At 38.0% G+C, this 19,893-nt stretch overlaps 1 long non-coding RNA gene across 1 annotated transcript in view; it reads right to left on the reverse strand.

Moving 5' to 3' along the window:
- The window catches only part of LOC134760254 (uncharacterized), a 157,625-nt gene that overhangs the window by 21,906 nt on the left and 115,826 nt on the right, over nt 1–19,893 (reverse strand). Inside the window, exons 22-23 of the long non-coding RNA XR_010137433.1 lie at nt 5,828–5,964; nt 4,210–4,350 (exon numbers count right to left, since the gene is read on the reverse strand). This is a non-coding gene — a long non-coding RNA (uncharacterized LOC134760254). The remainder of the gene's footprint in view (nt 1–4,209; nt 4,351–5,827; nt 5,965–19,893) is intronic.

The following is a 19,893-nucleotide window of genomic DNA, read 5'->3' on the forward strand; positions in this document are numbered from 1 at the left end:
CCACAATATTAGAAAGTATGGCTCAGGAGTCATACAATCAGAGGCCACAAGATTAATAACCTCCCCAATGGCTCCTATAAATAACATTACTATTGTAAAACCTAAGATTGGTGTTTGAGGTATTGTTCATAACTTGCATTCTGACAGATCAGCGGGTGCGACCCAAACCAGTAAACTGGCTCAGCTGGATACATGGCCCACACCCAGGAGCTGAGTCAGCAAAGAAGATGGCTTTGACTTCCTAAGATTTCATCCCTGACCCAACCAATTAGCATGTCCCTTTCTCTAATCCCCTGCCCACAAAACTATCTATAAAAACTCTAGCCTCTGAATATTTAGGGAAGCAGTTTTGAGTAATAAGAAAACTCTGCTCTCTCCTTTAGCCAGCTCTACATGTATAAAATTTTCTCTACAACAATTCCCCTATCTTGGTAAAGTGGCTCTATCTGGGCAGCAGCCAACATGAATCCATTGGCCATCAACAACCCAACTGCTGAATTTTGTATGAAGATAACTTGTTTTGATTTCATGGGCTGACAGAGCAGACTTCAGATTTGGGAACTTTCTGTTGGTGCTGGAACAATTTAAGCCTTTCAAATATAGGAATGGAATAAACTTTTTGTAAGTGACAGGGCGTGATTTTTAGAGTCAGAAGCGGAGTCCTGTGGTTGGAATATTGTTTCCCTCCCAAATTTATGCTGAAATTTCATCCCTAACATGGCAGTATTGAATTGTGAGACCTTTAAAATGTGATTGGATCATGAAGAGTTTGACCCCTTAAATGAATTAATCCTTTCATGGATTAATACATTAATATTTAAAGATTAATAGTCTATTATGAGAGAAGAGTGGCTTATAAGAAGGGAGACATAATCTTGCATGTCAGCAAGCTCTACTCCATTGCCATACGATACACTGTAGGCTTTAGAACTCTTCAGAGAGTCCCAACCAGGAACAGGATCTTGCCACATACAACCTCTCAACCTTAGACTTTTCAGCCTCTATAACTGTATGAAATACATGTGTTTTCTTTATCAACTACCCAGTTTCAGGTATTCTAAGTAACAGAAAATGGACTAAAACAAAATATTAGTATTACTATGCCCCGCTATTAAGTTCAGTGGATTTTTATAACCATTCCAGACAAGCATACAAATGCTCCAGATCTTTCAGGAATGAAGGTTTGCATCACCCTGCCAGGTAAAGACCCAGGACCAGCAGAGGGGCTTGCTGAAGACAAGGAGAATACCGAATGGGTAGCAGTAGAAGGGAGTTATAAATACCAGACAGGACCAGGTGACCAGTTACAGAAATAAGGATTAAAATTGTCACTAGTATTTCCTATCTACTTTTCAAATAATACATTTGTGTGTTATATATAAATATATTAGGTAAATAACATTGTTTTTATTTCTCTCTTCTTTTGTCACATAACACATGAATGTAATAAATTGATATTAGCAGTTAAGTGTTAGTAATTTAACATATTTGTATTTGTATTGAAGTTATGGGTTATCAGGAGAAGAGTAAACATCACCCACAAACTTCTACTACTCTTAAGAAAAATAGTATAGTGAGTTCTGGTTGCACAAAGGATCGTTGCATCATGTTACATAGAACTATTGCCTTCTTATTGTCTGTATTTGAAGATTAGTTAGGGCTTAAGGTGATACATATAGGTGCCAACTAGAAAGGTTCTGGACTTGTCATGGTTAATTTAAAATGCTGACCGGATTTACCTACAGAATTGGTGAAGCATTACTTCCGGGTGTGTCTGCCAGGGTGTTTCCAGAGGAGATTGGTGTATGAGTCAGGGAATTTAGTGGGAAAAATCCACCCTCAATGGGGGAAGGCAGCATACAATCTCCTTGGGGACCAAATAGAACCAAAAATGAAAAATTTTTAAAAAGTTTTCATGTCCCTCTCCTGGAGAAAGTATACTCCTTTTCCTGCTCTTGGAAAACAGAACTCTATGATCTATGGCCTTGAAACTCCAGAACTTATACCAGTAAATGCCCTGGATTCTCAGACCATTGGTCCCAAACTGAGAATTACACCAAGGGCTTCCCTGGTTCTGAAGATTTCAGCTTTGGACTGAGCTACCACGCTACAGCATCGAAGGTCCTTAAACTCCCAGATGGCTGTCTTGGGAATTCTCTGTCTCTACAATGTTACATGAGTAAATCCCCAAACAAAATGCCGCTCATCTAACTATTGTCTATCTATCTGTCAACTCTCCATCTATGTATGTATCTATCTATCTACCTACCTATCTACCTCCCTGTAGTTCTGTCTCTGGAAAAAAAACCTGACAAATACACACATAAAGACTTCAGCCAAATGGCACAATACAATGTCTGTCTCCAGTTGCTCCTCCACCACCCCTGCTGCTTATGAGTGTATGTCCTGGAGAGCTCTTCTCTTTCCATCGGCACTTCAAGGAATGCTGCCTCTTCTTACTGGGATTGGTTAGTAATACATTACTCATGCCATTATATACATTTTGTTGATTTCCCTCCTCTGTATTTCACTTTACGAACACACATGGACATCACTTTTCTCCCACTTAGCACTCTCCTAGAGAGTGGTTACGTTGGTAGAAATAAACTAGACACAGGTCAGACAGGAGCCCCAGGGTGTCTTACAGTATAAACAACTACTCTGTGAGAAGGATACCTGGATGTAGCTGGATAGTTGGGCTTTAGGCCATCGACCAGGATAAGTAAGCATCCTATGAAAGGTACAGCCAGTACCAAACCCTAAGTCGTATTGGGCAGGGCTATAGGTTATAGCCGCCATCCAGAGAGGCCTTAACAGCAAACAGAAGTAAAAATAAAACACATGCTGTGAAATAAAACACATGCTGTGAGATAATTTTATAAACTATAGTTCCAGGAATCCTTGAGAGGGAAAGTAAAACTGGCAAGGCATTATTTGAAAGTTTGCACTGGAGTGGTAGCTCTCCAAAGATAAAGAAAAATCTCAGGCCAGGTGCGGCTGCTCACACCTGTATTCCCAGCACTTTGGGAGGCCGAGGTGGGTGGATCACCAGGTCAGGAGATCCAGACCATCCTGGCTAACATGGTGAAACCCCGCCTCTACTAAAAACAAAAAAAAATTAGCTGGGCATGGTGGCGGGCGCCTGTAGTCCCAGCTGCTGGGGAGGCTGAGCCAGGGGAATGGCGTAAACCTGGGAGGCGGAGCTTGCAGTGAGCTGAGATCGCGCCACTGCACTCCAGCCTGGGTGACAAAGTGAGACTCCGTCTCAAAAAACAAAACAACAAAAAATCTCTGTCTAGAGGATTTCAGCCCTAATCATAGAAATATAAACAATGATCTCTGTAACTTATTCATTTATTTATTTAATGGGGTTTCACTGTTTCCCAGGCTGGAGTGCACTGATTATTCACTGGCAGAAGCATAGCACACTACACAGCCTCAAACTCCTGGTACCACATGTTCATCCTACCCACCCTCCCTAGCAGCTAGGACTGACTACAGGTGTGTGCCACCACACTTGCACAGATACAATTTTTAAATCAAAAAAGTTACATTTCTTTTTCTTCCTTCCCATAGTCATTCTAATCATGTGAAGAATGATCATACAAATCATTTTATGATTAGTTACTGCAGATGTAGATGCATTATAGTTTCCAGACAATCTTTTATGCTGTCCACTTGTTACTTGGATCAACTTTATTTTTGAATACTTGAGAAGAAGAATGGGCTTTAGTGTTCCCTGAAGAATAGAGTAAAATAGAAACTCATCTGATTTATATTTTATAATGTTATTGCATTTGTACCATGAGATTTAGGTTCCATGAAGGCTCAATTAACAGGAAGACCTGATCTCAAATATATGAGCCATGTCTACACTTCTATTTATTTTGAAATAATTTTAGATTTACAGAGAGTTGTTAAAATCTTACATAAAGTTGTATATACCCTTCAATTTCCTGTGATATTAATATCACAACAGAACCATAGACTATCTATGAAAACTCAGAAACTGATAAAGGCACAAAACTACTAACTAAAGTACTGACTATCTTCATATTTTACCAGGTTTTCCACTAATGCCATTTTTCCTTTTTTTGGATCTAATCAAGGATAACATATTATGTTTACTGTCAAGTGTATTATTGTTTATTGCAGCATAGCCAATTACCACATAGCTTAGTGGCTCAAAAGCACACACAAATTACTCACAGTTTCTCTGGGTCAGGAATCCAGATGTAGATGATGGCCAAGGCTGAGGTCTCACCTGAAGGATCAGCTGGGGAGGAATCATTTTCCAAGTTCACGTGATTGACCAGGGTGAGAAGACTTCACTGATTAATTATTCCAAACCTTTAAAATATCAATAGCAAGTTTTTACTAACTGTTCTGCAGAAAAATAAAATGATAGAGAAGAGATCAGTGTGAAATACATTCTATGAGGCAGTTTCCTCTGAGGCCACAACCAAACAAAGACAGTCCAAACAAGGAAAACTATAAACTAATATGCTTTATGGATACCCAGGCAATAATTCTCAAGGAAATAGTCTGAACACAAATCAGGATCATAAAACAGAATTAAACACTAATTTATTTATTTATTTACTCAGGATCACAACTTTGGTAAAACATATAAAAAGAATTAGTGTAATAACTATATTGATATAATAAATGACAAAATTTTCTTTATCACATCTAAAGATATGGAATAAGCACTTTCCAATTCAAAAACCCATTCACAGTAAAAACACTAAACAAATTTTGCATAAAGGGAATGTTCTTACCTAACACAGGCACCCATGAAAAATTCACATGACAACATATGGTATCAAGTAGGTCTCAGTAATTTGCCCAAAATTGTAAAACAAAAGGTTATCTATTCCCACTAATTCAACTAAACATTATGCTTGAGGATGTAATCTATAAAATTAGGCTGGAAAAATAAATATAAGACTTCCAAATTAAAAGGGAAGAAGTCAAACATCTATTGGCCAGTGACATAATCTAATGTATAGAAAATCCTAAAAAATCCTCTAAAATAAGGTTGGAACAAAAAAAAATTCAGTATGCATGATCAATGTAATAAACTGCATTCTTATACAATAGAAACTAATCAAATAATGAAACTCAGAAAATAATTTCATTTAACATGGCATCAAAAAGGAAATGTATTTGAAAATAATATAACTGCAAGATATATATATTGAAAATAACAAATGATATTGAAGTATTAAAGAAATCCTAAGTAAATGAATAAAATAATTAGTGTAATATACTATGTGAACTAGATTTTCATTGATCAGAAAGCTGTTAAGTATTAACCAAGATGCTTATACTTTCTAAATGTATCTTCAGATTCAATACAAGCCCTACTAAAATTCTAACTTTTTTTTCATTTTTAGCAATTCTTGGACCACTGATTCTAAAATGCATAGAAAAATGCAATTGATTCAGAACAGCCCAAAGAATGTTAAATATTTTTTACAGAAACACAAATGACATTTATACAAGGTCTGTCCATAGGGGAATGGGGCATAATTCCCCACTTTTCATGTATGTGCTGTGCATAGTGATGTTTTTTCCAAAAGGTACAACATCAAAAGGGCAATAATATTAATTTTATAGTGGAGAAAACTGAGCTAAACTGCCTCATCCATGTGATCAAATAACATTAACCATGATAAAGCAGCTGGGCACAGTGGCTCACACCTGTAATCCCAGCACTTTGGGAGCCTGAGGTGAGAGGATCGCTTGGGGCCAGGACTTAGAGACCAGCCTGGGCAATGTAGTGAGACTCTGCCTCTACAAAAGTAAAGTAAAATTAAATCACCCAGATGTGGTGGCGCATGCCTGTAGTCCCATTTACTCAAGAGGCTGGGGTGGAGGATCATTCAAGCCCAAGAGTTCGAGGCTGCAGCGAGCTTTGTTCATGCCACTGTACTCTGGCCTGAGCAACAGAGTGAGACCCTGTCTCAAAGAAAAAAAAAAAAAAAAAAAAGTGATACAGCATGTTGACACTATGTACTCTTGTTATAATATCATGAGTATAAAAGTTTCCCTCTGTGGTTTTCCTCTGCTAAATCCACAACAGCCATCCAATCATTAGGAAAACACCAGAGACATACCAAAGGAACGATTTCAATGATATCAGAAATAAGGAAAATCTGAGAAACTGGCACACGGTACCTAAATGTGATGTGGTGTCCTGGGCAGAATCCTGGAACAGAATATGGACATTAGGTGAAAACAGAACATCTGATTAATCGTGAATGTTGGTGAATGATAATGTATAATATTGGTTCATCAATTGTGACAAATGTCTCAAATGAATGTAAGAATTTATAAAAGGGAAATTATGTGTTGAATACATATAAACTCTCTGTATGTACTTCTAACTATTCTGTAAATCCAAACTACTCTAAAATAGATTTAAAAAATAAATAAAATATATATATTTTAAAAATTACACTATTGAGCTTACTAAGAAGAACATTGTCGATCTTGTAGTGTCCCAAGTGCTCACCTCCCCATTCCCACCCTTTTTGTTACCCTGGTGAACATTACTATTATTTTTAATTTTCCTTTTCCCATTCACAAACTTTTCTTTCTTAGTTTTGGTCTCTAAATTTGTATTTGTAAATAATGTCCTGTTCACTGTTTCTTGTCTTCACAAATAGATAATTACATGTCTCTATCTATATTGCTCAGTAAAATTATGAGAAACATTCAGAGAAATCCAGATTTTGATACATTTTACAAAATATTTGACCTGTTTCCTCACAAAGTGAGGACTGAGAACCTGTCCCAGATTAAGCAAGACCTGACGTTGGCAGGTGAACTCTAAGATGGTGCACAATGATCCTCACAGCTCAATTAGAATATCTAATCCTTTCCTTGTGACTTTGGGGAGAAACTGAAACTTGCTTTGATACATCAGAAGACTATAACGTGATAGGATGTCACTTGGGCAATCATGTTACCTAAGATTATGATACCTGTCTTGCTGCAAGCTCTCTGTCATGGTGGCTTTGAGGACACATTCAGCCATGGGAGAGAAGCCAACATGGGAAATAATTGAACGCAGCCTCTGGCCACAGACAGCAAAAAACAGAGGCTCCTGGTCCAGTATCCTGCCCTAGAGGTTGTAATTTATATTTACAACGAATCTAAGCTTCTTTCATATAAAAGTATACTGCCTCAGAAGTAGTGTAACCATCTCATTAAAGAATAGTTCTAACGATTTCTTCCTTTATGCTGTATTTTTCCTTTTGTCCCTCTTTTCCTACCTTTCATTTTACTTATATGTATATCTATCTATCTATATATATATATACACACACATATCTATATATCTTATACTTATGAAAATATAATTAAATTAATTGCTGCTTTTCTTTTTTTGAAACACAGTCTTGCTCTGTCACCCAGGCTGGAGTGCAGTGGTGTGTTCTGACCTCACTGCAACCTCTGCCTCCCACATTCAAGCTATTTTCCTGCCTCAGCCTCCTGAGTAGCTAGGATTACAGACGTGTGTCACAATGCCCAGATAATTTTTGTATCTTTTTAGTAGAGATGGGGTTTCACCACATTGGCGAGGCTGGTCTCAAACTCCCGACCTCAGGTGATCCACCCACCTCGGCCTCGCAAACTGCTGTGATTAAAGGACTGAGCCACCATGCCCAGCCTTGCTACTACGTTGTTGAAAGGCACCTGTCTGCTATTGAATATAATTATTTGAAATAAGCTGTTATATGTAAGATCAATTAAGAATATGAAAAGTTTTTATCATCTTGAGTGACCAATAAAAAAGTACAAAAAAAGTCTGAGATGCTAAGAAAGATGACTGAATTATATGAAAGACTGAATAAAAACCACAAAAAAAGGAAATGAATGGAAGACAAAATGGAAATGGGCAGGGCAAAAACTAGAAGATAGTAACAAGCATGGTGGATATTCATCCAACTATATCAATAATCACTTTGAAAAAGTGTCAACACCTAATTCAGAACAATCATAATCTGAATACCAAGATATGTGTGAGTTAATTTATGAATTAATTTCAATATTGCTTTCATTTTTATATGAATAAAACGTAAATTTAAAATTCTAGAAGGACTTTTTCAATAAGTGTAAATAAGTCTATTATGAGTATAAGAGTTTAGACAGAGATATTATTCTTTCTTTGAGATCTTACTTACGTTTTTGATTCACTGACATACTGTGGATGTCCCCAGTGAGACTACTACAGACATTACATGTTTACCAATCTGAGCTTCCCTTTAGTGATACAAAGGCCAGCTCGCTTGTCCATCTTTCTCTGTGAGTTTGGTGCACATTGTCCCTTACTCAGCTTCACACTGACGACTACATACATATAGGAGATGGTACAGTAATGATGGAGTAATTGCAGGAAGAATGAAACAAAATGTTGTGGTAAAACTTATGGGAATTGGACATGGCTTATCACAGGTAAAAACTGACGATTCATCTGGAAGGATGGATTGCAAGACAGTGCACATCAAACAATGAAGGACAGTAACCAAAACAGCATGGTTTGTTTTACTAGTATTTCCTTGATGATTTTTGCCCCTGTATTCATAAGGTATATTGTTCTTCATTTTCCATATTTGAAATGTCTTTATCTAGCTGTGGTATCAGAGTAAACTAACTCAGTATACAATGGGAAATCATGCCTTCTCCACTTTTTTGGAATAATTTTTAATACATTAGTATTAATTGTTTAAGTGTTTCTAATAATTCACTAATGAATTCTTCTTGATGAGGTCAGAGAGGTTAATCCTAAGAACAGTTACATGAGCTTGGAAGGAGACCCTTCCCCAGCTGAGCCTTAGCCTGGGCCATCACCTACATCTGGACTGAAGACCTAGAGAAACTGTGAGTAATATGTGTGTGGTTTTGAACCACTAAGATGTGTAGGAATTTGTTATGCACCAAGTCATAAGTAATATGACAGTAACTGCAATGTGGTATTCTGGATTAGGTCTTGGAACAGATAAATATATCATTATTAGAAATTCTGAGGCTGGGTGTGGTGGCTCACGCCTGTAATCCCAGCACTTTGGGAGGCTGAGGCGGGCAGATAATGAGTTCAGGAGATCGAGACCATCCTGGCTAACATGGTGAAACCCTGTCTCTAATAAAAATACAAAAATTTAGCCAAGTATGGTGGCAGGCACCTGTAGTCCCAGCTACTCAGGAGGCTGAGGCAGGAGAATGGCAAGAACCTGGGAGGCGGTGCTTGCAGTGAGCCAAGATCACGCCACTGCACTCCAGCCTGGGCGACAGAGCGTGACTCCATCTCAAAAACAAAACAAAATACAACAAAAAGAAATTCTGGTAAAATATGAAGGAAGTCTGTAGATCAGTTAATAGTTTTGAAACAGTGAAATTCTTAGTTTTCATGAATATACTGTGGTTATAATAGTAACATTCTAGTTAGCTGAAGGGTATATGCTACTGTCTGTTCTACCTGTGTATCTTTTTGTAAATCTGCAATTATTTCAAAATAAATTTGTTTTCTAAAAGTATTAAATTTTTTAAAAGAAAACAAAGACATAAGCAAAAGACTTTGGGTTCCAGAGATGAATGGGCACATATGGAGAGAAAAGCAATCTAGCGTTTTTTATCTAGTTGCCTTTCCAAACCCAAGTGCACCTGCTTCAAGAAGGCACCATCAAGCTTTAGTGACTGTCATCCTTTTTCTCCTTCTCCGTTACCCACTCAGCAGTTGGAGTGTTAGCAACCACTTATTCAGAAAAAGCTGCCTTTCCTTCCCATATCCCAGAAAGCCCCATGTGTGGACATCATATAGCAGTGTATATTCAGGATCCCACTGAAGCATTTTTGGGAGATATGACTCTCAGATATTAGAAGCCAAGAATAAGAAATTTCAGTGACAGGGAACATACCTCGTATTTCTGCCTTCAGGATAATGTTTTCTTGGTACAGGGATTTCTTCTTCAAGTAATCAAAAGACAACTGTACCTTCAAACCTTTCAGAAAAATATGTTCTAATTTAGTTCTTTTAATTCTACAGACTCCATCAGGAATCGTTTGGGACCGTGCCTTCTGTTGACACTCACATTGTGGAATTATGTTGCCCACTGCTAACCCTAAAGCCACCAAGGTAGCAGGTAAGCAGAGTACAAAAAATGTTTCTAATAAATTGGTTTAGGCCAGTCCCTACTTACAGAGACCTGGATATGAATCTTTTACACAACAGATTTTTTGCAGTTGGATGCTAGTGAGTGGAGAAAGCAGCTGACAAAGTGCTGAGCAATGAGTCCCCAGACAAACTCTAACTGCATGGAAGATGTGATTTCCCACAGTTCCTTAGAGGCTGGACTGGACACCACAATTCTAAAAGAGATACCATTTAAAAGAAACCAAATTCTAGACCAGATCATGAGGCAAATACCCAACACTTTGTCTCCACACTCTAACCTGATTAGAAGTTGGAGTTCAATGAAAGAATGTCTTAGATATTTGAGAGCATGACTTTATCTTTATTTAATTTAGCCTTGCTGGAATTTAAAACTGTAGGGCAAAATTCAGTCAACCTCCTAAATTATGTGAGTTTTTGTTTTTCTATGTGAGTTTCTGCATACACATAAAGAAACTCCCATAGTTTAGGAAGTTGACTGAATTTTGAGTATACAGAAACTCATACTTTATGTGTTTCTTCTTCAATCAGAGTATTCCTGAGGGAAAACCAAAACCAATCCTCAAATCCAAGTACCCAAATCAGGGTTGAGCAGAGTAGCAATGGGGCAGATTAAAACATTTTATAAAGACCATTATGCATCTACTTCTGCAGTGACTAATTATAAAGTCATTTCTATGATCACCAACCATATGGTTAAAACGGCAAATGGGAATGAAGAAAAAAGAGCTACATGAATGTTATAGCGAGCCACATAAATGTTATAGCTGAAAGAATGGAATTTATAATGAAGCTTACAAGGATCATTGGTCATATTCCTAAGATTGCAGTGGGAAGTTTCAAGATACAGCTTTTTCTAGGTCTTTAGAAAGCTATCACTCCAGTGAATTTTTCAAGTAACTCTTTATAATTTCTATCTTTTTCCTCAATGGATTTCTTAAACCATAGTTCATAAAACTACATTTCCATGCATAACAGAAGAATTATAGTATTCCACTAATAACTCTAATGTCTCTAATAGCTATGTAGAATGTAAATGCACTTGGTAAACTTATGTGATAAGATTTAAGCATATTTCTTCAATAACAGATAAGAATACAGTTAATGAACCACCATAATCTAACACTGAGAAATGGGCAGTCACAGAGGACAGTGTATTCCATTCATCGTAGAGGGCACATTTTCACGTTTATGAAACACAGATGCACCTTAAATCTGATAGTGTTAAAACATTATTGACGAGAAGGCGACCATAATGTGATTGTCCTCATTTACATATACATGAGCTCGGTCTATAAACCTTCCATTGACATTTTCAGGTCATATCATCAACATCATATCTTGCATAGGGGGTTTCAGAAGGTTGGAAAGATAAACTCACAGGAGCAACAACACAGGAATCTCACAGGACGTGCAGCATCACCAAAGCTTCAGATTAGCACAGGTGATAATAATACGGGGAAAATCATGAGCTGATGAGTTGAAGAGTCATTCAGGAGAGTTACATCTCAGTGAGAGGAAATTTAGGAAAAACTTTGTCAATGTGTTTTTCGTGTATGTTCCATCCCATGTAGGAATGACACAAGACAAATATCCACATGTATGAACATTGAAAATATTTTTTCCAGTAATTGTAATGTATGTATATTATTACTATGTGATTTATTTATAAGTGATAAAAGTACTAGGTTCTTCATTTGTTAGTGGTTTTGTTCTTCCATTCTGTTGTATGAAACAATGACATGTTACAATTGACGCAAATGATATATCTCACAATTTATTAGAAAATTAATTTTTAGGGGTTAGTATAGGCTTGATAATATACTACATGCTTTATATGTTATCATTTCATACAATCCACGCTGACATCTCATGAAGTAAGCATGATTTTCACTTCTGTGGTCCATTTCGGAGTCTGAGCTGACTTTCTGCAGGAAAGGTATAAAGGAACCTTGAGTTTGATACTGTCTGTCCCAGAGTCTTTGCTCACTTTTACTATGTAGAATGTGTCTTGTCTTACATGGTAAATAATTTTCAGGTCTAGTTAGACAGCTCAGCCTACCCTCTGTCATGAAGATATTTTCCTAAATTGTTTTCTGAATACTCTATTATTTTTATATTTAAGCTTATGAACCAACTAGAATTGATTTTGCGTGTATGTGTGGTCAAAGGTCAGATCTTGGTTGTTCCCTGTGGATATTCTATTTCCTGGAACATTTTAATAAAAATTGATCTTTCCCCCATGCATCAACATATAAATTAATTTTTATATATGTATATGTCTGCATTCTAGCTCTGTTTTTATTTTTTAAGTTACTGGTTGTTTCTTCTTTCTTTGTGCAAATTCCACACTGTCTTATTATTATCATTATTGTTATCTTTTTTTTGATACAGAGTCACTCTGTTGCCCAGGCTGGAGTGCTATGGCGCAATCATGGCTCACTGCAACCTCCTTCTCCCGGGTACAAGTGATTCTTGTGCCTCAGCCTCCCGAGTAATGGATTATAGGTGTGCGCCACCACACCCGGCTAATTGTTTTGTATTTTTAGTAGAGACGGAGTTTCACCATGTTGGCTAGGCTGGTCTCGAACTCCTGACCTCAGGTGATCTGTCAGCCTCAGCCTCCCAACATGCTGGGATTACAAGTGTGAGTCACTGCACCTAGCCCACACTGTCTTATTATTAAGAGAGTCTATTTAGAACAATAATTTTCTCTCCAGAGATTGTTTTTCATTTTTTCTTTTTTAAGAGAGAGAGAAGCTTTCGTCCTGTTGTCCAGCTAGGGTATAGTGGCTCAGTCATAGAGCAGATTCTGTGTTCGAACTACTGGGATCAAATGATCCTCCCCTCTCAGCTTCCTGAATAGCTAGGACTACAGGCACAAGTCACCATGCCTGGTTAATTAATTTTTTTTTTTTTTTTTTTTTGGTAGAGACCAGGTCTTCCTGTGTTTCCCATGCTAGTGTAGAACTCTTAGCCACAAGCAATCCTCCCTGCTTTGTCTCCCAGGTTGCTAAGATTACAGGTGTAAGCCACTGTGCCTGGCCCAGAGCCTCTTCTTTTAGCCATGGTACTTCTCTGTAATGAAGTAAAAAATGCAACAACCTGCATGTCTTGCAGCTACACCAGTACTTTCAGCTGTACCTTCAATAAAGCTGTAGGTTTAGAACTTTTAAAAAAAAAATTATTTTTTTTGAGACAGGATCTCGCTCTTACACCTGGGCTGGAGTGCAGTGGCAAGATCTTGGCTCACTGGAGCCTTGACTTCTGGGCTCAAGCAATCCTCCCACCTTACTTTCCCAAGTAGCTGGGATCACAGGTGCACAACTCCATGCCCGGTTAAATCTTTTTTTTTTTGTATTTTTTGTAGAGATGGGGTTTCACCTTGTTACCCAGGCTGATCTCGATTACCCGGGTTCAAGCAATCCACCCACCTCAGCCTCCTGACGTGCTGGGATTACAGGCGTGAGCCACCGCATCCGGCTGGTTTAGAACTTAGAACGTTGCTGTAGACTCTTAAATCCCTTAATATCCTTGGGAATCTGAGACAGTCCCACACCACCACTCCCCAGTTTGTGTATACATACTTTCAACAACAGCCAGTAGTATTGAAAACCTTGAGATGCAGCCATAGTAACCTCCTGTACTGGTGTAGATGACCCTGTGACAGATTGTTTCTCCTCCAGACCATGCCCACCAAAGTCAAAGCCACATGGGAGCCTCTGAGCTCAGAGCCACTGTTTGGGGTCTCCATGCACAAGGGCAGCAGCTCCTTGTCCTTTCTGTTGGTGAGGTGGGGAATTCAGTTCTTTTGAATAATGCTGAGTTTATTCAGTACTGATTCTGCTGGCTGACGAGTGGTACCTTAAGACTTTATTTCTTGCATTGTAATATTTATCCTGGTTTTGATATGATTTGTTGTGCAAATGTGTTTAACACTTGGGTATATATTTTTTCTTTGTTTGTTCTCATAAACATCATCTAAAACCAAAGTTTTATTTTTGTGTTGTGTATTTAAGGCCTTTATTTCTCTGTTTTAAAAATGCATTCACAATTATTTTTCAATGAACACTTTTAATTATTTTAATCTTTTCTCATATTTCTCTCTCCTAAATTGAATGTGAATATCACTTTTATTAGGAAAGACAGATGTTACACATTCTCTGTTTTATGTTTTTGTGCAAATTTTCTCTGAAATATCTGTGGTTGAAAAGGAGAAGGACAGAAACTGTTCTGGAAGCCACAAGGCAAAATTGGCACAGATTCTAAAAATACAAAAAATTAGCTGGGCGAGGTGGCAGACGCCTGTAGTTCCAGTTACTCGGGAGGCTGAGGCAGGAGAATGGCGTGAACCCTGGGGGGCGGAGCCTGCAGTGAGTCGAGATCGCGTCACTGCACTCCTGCCTGGGCAACACGGAGACTCTGTCTCAAAAAAAAAAAAAAAAAAAAGAAAAGAAAATTTGGCTCAGATCCTTATGCTTAAAAAGATGTGTGAAACTTTCCATTATATGGCTTAGTTTGCTGTACGTGTGAAAGGTTAACAAGGTATTGATTTGTGTAGCAGTCACGTCTGAATACAAGGAGCAATCACTTCTTCATTGTGCAGGTGTGAACTTCATGATGTTGCTTTATCTTCCCCTTATACAAAGATTTAGACAATGACTGGACTCCATAATTCCTTCCACGTCACTTCTATAAATGTGTACATGACATTTCTTTGTACAGATTACCTATTCTATTAGATATTAATTTTTCTTATTTTTGATGAGTGATTATTAAATTTGGTTTTAGTTCTCAGAGATATAAAAAATACCACTTAGAAAATGTGTACATTGAGTGCTGTAATCAGAAAATACTTTTGTGCCATTGACTTGTAAAAAGGGAATTTCGGTTTTTTAGTTATTGTCATTTTCATCTACCTTAATATTCTCCAAAGGCTTTCATGCTTATGCTCTTTTTAGATTTTAATTTTTGTTGTCTTAGTCAAAAAACATGCGAGGGTTGGGAACACTTGTTCAAGATGTGTGAGACATGAGCAATCCACAGATCAAAAACACTGGTATTTTATGCGAATATATAATAATAGATGGGCGCTTGCTCTGCTAGGTATGGCAACAGTCAGGGTCTGTGGGCTTCAGTGCTGTAAACAGATTTGACAGATCCTGCTTTAAGGAAAATGTGCCCCTCATCTATTGTATTACAGCCTGGCACCATTTTGTTACCAAACCCAGGTTTGGCAATGGTTGCTTGCGAAATCAAATAACAGAAGGGTAGTAAAATGAAAGTCACTGGCCAGGCGCTGTGGCTCACATCTGTAATCACACACTTTGGGAGGCCGAGGCAGGACCATCACCTGAGGTCAGGAGTTCAAGAGCAGCCTGGCCAACATGGTGAAACCCTGTCTCTACAAAAATACAAAAATTAGCTAGGCACAGTGGCATGTGCCTGTAATCCCAGCTACTGGGGGACAGAGGAAGACTCATCTCCAAAAAAAAAGAAAGAAAGTCACTTTATTCCAGAGCTTAGCAATGTGGAAGGGCTGGATTCATATCTGAAGGAACCATATAAGTTTTCTGGGCAGAAAACATGGTTTTAAGAAGAAATATTGGCAAGCAGGCATGCAGAAGGGTTGTGGAGGTGCAGGATCTACATGACTTGCTGGATGACTTATCTCTAGTCATGGGTCATTCGTTAGTCTGCCCAGCATCACTGGGGAAAGAGTCAGGTTGTGGATTAACTGATGTCTTGAGACAATCTCTATGGAGGAGAATTCTGGTGGATGCTTATTTTGGTTCAAGATTTGGTAATTTGTAAGCAAACATATACTTAGATAAGCTGACAGTGCTTGCCAGTTGTTTGGCTGGTGGAAAGGAAGGAGGGAAAAGTTTGAATTTGCATTTCTAAGGAGCTAAGTAAGACATGAACACACAGGAAAAAGAGAAAAAGTAACTATTTTTTTAAGGAAAATGAAGTACTTGGTTACAACACCCCACTGTCAAATTCCACTTTATTTTTATGGGATTGGAGCATCATACTCACTTGGTCTGCTTCCTACTGAAAGGGGGCATAGTTATGGAGCATTAGAATGGAACCTGTTTACCTGGAGTTGGAAATATTCTTGAGTTTTCAGCAGGAACTTACTGTGCATGTATGATGTAAGGATCCAAGAATTTCTGAGAATGATTTCCTGCATCTCCATGTAGAGTGTACAAAGCAATTAAATTCATAGCAGCTGAAGAGGGCATTTAACAGTATTAATAATATATATAAAAGGATTTTATGCACCAGGAAGCCGACTAAATCATGATGTCATAGAGTCCTGAGAGAGGGCATCTATAGCAGAAATATGGGTATCTACATGCATAGCTTGGGTCATATTGTGAGAATGATCTAGTGGGTGTGTGTGTGTGTGTGGGTGTGTGTAAAATGGTCAGCCTTAGTGAATGCACAAGTGCCACCCTGGGCTGCGGTGAACATGTCTAAAGCCATATGGTTTAAAGACATCATGAGATTAGACATAGCATTAGTTTGCTTGTGCATGTCTTTTAGGGCTGAGGATATGTTTCTGGAGTTATCCAGGAAGTACACACAACATTAAGTCTTAATTATAGTGCAAAGCCCCAAATGTCAGCTGTACCCAGAGCTCCTGTGGAGATATGAGGACAAGTTGGTTAACTATACTTACTTAACAGGCTACAGGAGGAGTTGAAAATGTTCTTGAAGGTGTTCCTGACCCATGTGTATTAACAAATATCCATGGAACATATGACTCATTGATTTTGGGGCAGAGACTTAACTTTTAAATATATTATAATTATGCCCTATATTTCAAAAGTTCTTTTGAGGACAAAGGCATACAAGTGTGCATTTACTGTAAACCGGCCAAAACTAGTTTTTGGTGAGTGATCATTTATCAGGAGAAAGTTACCGAAATTGGTCTCTTGTCTACTTCAATCTGTAGTTATGGCTGGTGGAACAGTGGCTGGGATAAGTCAGTCAGCTTATCTTGAGGCTACTGCTTGCTTGGCTGCTAGAGAAACACAGAAACCTTGTGGCAGTTGTAAACATAGTCTGCTTTTTTTAAAGTGTAGGAATGTGAGACTTAACTCTTGCCTGGCATGTTCTTAAGTCCTGTTCATAATTTGCTATTTTATTGTTATAAAGAGTCTGTTTGACAGTTTTTATTGTTAACATTAATGCTGATTGGTTGTGCCTAAATTCCCATAATGGGAGGAAGGTATAGTGAAGCATGTTCAACCCCCCTCTTGTAGTCATGGCCTGAATTAGTTTTTCAGGTGGCTTTGGCTAACATGGGGGTAGGGAGTGTCCATTAAGTTGGTGGGGGCTTAGGACTTTATTTTATAGTTTATATTCTCCTTTTTTGTCAAGGTATGCCAGAGGCAGTATCAGTAGCCACACTTTTATTTTCTCTCATGTCAATGCCAGAGCGGCGTGCTACGTGACCTGGGTCCATCATGTTCCTTGGTGCGACCACTATGGCCAAGGGACTTAGAATCAAAAGTCTTATATCCAATTAAATGTTTTAGGCCAGATTGGAATGAACGTGGGCAGGCAGTCATTAATCCTTAAAACCTCTTTTAAGCAATGTAAGAGCCAAAACTAAAAGTCAAAAGGTAAGATTATGTAACTGAATCGTCTCTGAATTTTATGCATTGAGCTGTTGTAATCTTGGCTTATAGGAACTATAGCTATACAAAACATAAGTATTTTATTTAGCTGTTTAGGCATCTGTGTGCCCATCCTTTATTTGGGGGGTCTGAATTAATTTTATTCCACAAGAATCGGCCCTTACAATCTCATGCATTCATATCTTCCATAATAGTCCCTGGGTCTGAAGGAATTGAACAGTTTTAAATTCTGGATATATTAATAAAACAAAATATTCACCATTAAGAACGTTTTAAGCAAAAATGCCATAAGCCTTGTCTTTTTTCTAAGAGTGACAGGACTGAGACTGGCAGATCACGATGTCAGGAGTTTGAGACCATCCTGGCCAACATGGTAAAACCCAGTCTCTACTAAAATACAAAACAATAGCTGGGTGTGGTGGTGCACGCCTGTAGTCCCAGCTACTCGGGAGGCTGAGGCAGGCAAATTCCTTGAACCCCGGAGGCAGAGATTTCAGTGACCCAAGATCATGCCACTGCACTCCAGCATGGGCAACAGAAGGGGACTCCGTCTCAAAAAAAAAGAATGAGTGACAGCAAATGAAGCCTATAGGTAGATAAACATTTAAATTATTTAGTATTAAGGCAGAGAATAAATTATATTTCATCTATTTCTGTTTCAGATAGAAACAAAATTATTATTTTTTTAACTTTTCTACTTTATAAACTTTTAATCTTTAAAAAAACGTTTTGACTCTTTCATAATAACAGCATAAAACACGAACACAATGTACAGTTGTACAAAACTATTTTCTTTCTTATATCCTTATTCTGTAAGTTTTTTTCTATTTTTAAATTTTTAATTTTTTAAAATTTCTGAACCTTTTTATTAAAAAACAAAGACACAAACACACACATTAGTCTAGGCCCACACAGGGTGAAGATCATCAGTATCACTGTCTTCCACTTTCATAGGAGGGTCTCCAGGAGCAATAATACACATCAAGCTGTCATCTCCTATGATAACAATGTCTTCTTCTGCAAGACCTCCTGAACGACCTGTCTGAGGTTGTTTTACAATTAACTTTTTTTTTTTTTTTAGTTTCTTGTCTGCGTATTTTTATTTATTTATTTATTTATTTATTTATTTATTTATTTGTTTATTTTTTTTCTCCCCCCTCCCCCCACCCCACAACAGTCCCCGAAGTGTGATGTTCCCCTTCCTGTGTCCATGTGTTCTCATTGTTCAATTCCCACCTATGAGTGAGAATATGCGGTGTTTGGTTTTTTGTTCTTGCGATAGTTTACTGAGAATGATGATTTCCAATTTCATCCGTGTCCCTACAAAGGACATGAACTCATCATTTTTTATGGCTGCATAGTATTCCATGGTGTATATGTGCCACATTTTCTTAATCCAGTCTATCTTTGTTGGACATTTGGGTTGGTTCCAAGTCTTTGCTATTGTGAATAATGCCGCAATAAACATACGTGTGCATGTGTCTTTATAGCAGCATGATTTATAGTCCTTTGGGTATATACCCAGTAATAGGATGGCTGGGTCAAATGGAATTTCTAGTTCTAGATCCCTGAGGAATCGCCACACTGACTTCCACAAGGGTTGAACTAGTTTACAGTCCCACCAACAGTGTAAAAGTGTTCCTATTTCTCCACATCCTCTCCAGCACCTGTTGTTTCCTGACTTTTTAATGATTGCCATTCTAACTGGTGTGAGATGGTATCTCATTGTGGTTTTGATTTGCATTTCTCTGATGGCCAGTGATGGTGAGCATTTTTTCATGTGTTTTTTGGCTGCATAAATGTCTTCTTTTGAGAAGTGTCTGTTCATGTCCTTTGCCCACTTTTTGATGGGGTTGTTTTTTTTTTCTTGTAAATTTGTTGGAGTTCATTGTAGATTCTAGATATTAGCCGTTTGTCAGATGAGTAGGTTGCGAAAATTTTCTCCCATTTCGTAGGCTGCCTGTTCACTCTGATGGTAGTTTCCTTTGCTGTGCAGAAGCTCTTGAGTTTAATTAGATCCCATTTGTCAATTTTGGCTTTTGTTGCCATTGCTTTTGGTGTTTT

The sequence above is a fragment of the Pongo abelii genome, chromosome 16 (genome assembly GCF_028885655.2).
Source record: "Pongo abelii isolate AG06213 chromosome 16, NHGRI_mPonAbe1-v2.0_pri, whole genome shotgun sequence".
Lineage (NCBI taxonomy): Eukaryota > Metazoa > Chordata > Mammalia > Primates > Hominidae > Pongo > Pongo abelii.